Source organism: Meles meles, unplaced genomic scaffold (genome assembly GCF_922984935.1).
Source record: "Meles meles unplaced genomic scaffold, mMelMel3.1 paternal haplotype, whole genome shotgun sequence".
NCBI lineage: Eukaryota > Metazoa > Chordata > Mammalia > Carnivora > Mustelidae > Meles > Meles meles.
In genome coordinates, this window is record NW_025721258.1 from 130,583 (window position 1) to 132,500 (window position 1,918).

The following is a 1,918-nucleotide window of genomic DNA, read 5'->3' on the forward strand; positions in this document are numbered from 1 at the left end:
CCCCCCCCCCCGCACCCCCGCTCGCGCACGCGCGCGCGCGCTCGCCCTCCCTCCCTCCCTCCCTCCCTCCCTCCCTCTCCTCCCCGCCCTGTCCAATGAATCAAATCTTCACCAGCACCAGCACCAGCACCAGCACCAGCACCAGCACCAGCACCAGCACCAGCACCACCACCACCAAAACCCAACTCTGCCAAGTTCCGCCCACCTCTGGACTGGCACTCCCTCGCTCTTCCGCTTCCCCCCCCACCCCCCGCACCCCCGCTCGCGCACGCGCGCTCTCTCTCTCTCTCTCCCTCCCTCCCTCCCTCCCTCCCTCTCCTCCCCCTGTCCAATGAATCAAATCTTCACCAGCACCAGCACCAGCACCAGCACCAGCACCAGCACCAGCACCAGCACCAGCACCAGTACCACCACCACCAAAACCCAACTCTGCCAAGTTCCGCCCACCTCTGGACTGCCTCCCGAGGCCCAAGCCCAAGCCCGAGCCCAAGGTCTTGCCACACCCCGCCTCCCCGCCTCCGGGCCTTTCTCAGGTTCCTTCCCGGACACGGGACACGCTCCGCGCGCGTGCGCGCGCCCCACGCGGGCCCCCTCACCCCACCCCGCCCCGTCACTCACCTCCGTGTGCTCCGAATTCCCTCCATCCATGGCTGGACCATCTGGTCGACCTGCTATGGGCACTAGAAAGGAGACCACCAAGCGGGCGGGCGGCGCCCCAAAAGCGGCACCGGCAGCAGCACTGCGGTGAATCCGAGTCTGGGTTGTGGCTCGCCGGGCGGCTGAGGCCGAGTGCCTGCCTTCCCGACTCCCAGGCCTCACTCATCCCTTCCGCCCGGGTCAGTAGCCCTTCCAGACCGCGAGCGCGCCTTTAGCCGAAGGGGGGGGGGGGGGGGGGGGCTCTGTGGATCCTTTTCCTACTACCCCTGGGATGGGGACAGCTGCACGTCTCTGGGACGTGCTCCTGACGCACTTGCCTTCCAACCCATCGGGGCCGTCCCGGTTCCCGGCCCAGGCAAGGGCGCCCCCGGCCATCTGGAAGGCGACCTGACGTTCCCCCACCCACAAGGCCCGGGACACGGGACGGTGCGAATTCCCGCGTGGGAACGGTCCCCCGTCGCATGGAGAAACGTCTGCCAAGCGAAACCCGCCCTTCCCTCCTCCTCGTCCTCTCCGTCCGGTGCGCGTGGAGAGCGTTTGGCCACAAGTGCTGGAACCGAGTCCAGGGAGTCCTCCCCACGGTCCAGGGAGAGTCGTGCCCACCTCTGCCTTTTCTCTAGAGGAGACGTCTGTCCTTGTGGATGTGGCAGGATTCATCCAGAAAGAGAGAGCAGGCGCGAGGCGCGAGGCGGTTCGTGAGTGGGGACCCCCAGCGGACCGGGCCGAGCGAGAACCACGGGGCACACCACGGAGGAGAGTCCCAGTCGACCGGGGGACCCCAGAGAGGGCAGGAAAGGGAGTGAGGCCCACGCATGGTCCACAGGCCGCACTGAGGTCTCACGCGAGCGTCTGGGCACCAGGACAGCTGGTCGACCCGGGGTCCCGGGACACCCCCCGCCAAGGGCCCGCGAGCGACAGGGGCCCAAGAGAGGCGCGCGAGGGCCCGCGAGCGACCGGGCTCCGGGAGCGCTGGTCGACGCGGGGAACCGGGGAACCGGGGAGACCAACCCCCCCCCCGGGACACGCGAGCGACCGGGGCCCAAGACGACCCGCGCGCGAGCGACCGGGCTCCGGGAGCGCTGGTCGACCCGGGGAACCGCGGGGAACCGGGGAGACCACCCCCCCCCCCCCCCGGGACACGCGAGCGACCGGGGCCCAAGACGACCCGCGCGCGAGCGACCGGCTCCGGGAGCGCTGGTCGACCCGGGGAACCGGGGAACCGGGGAGACCACCCCCCCCCCCGGGACACGCGAGCGACCGG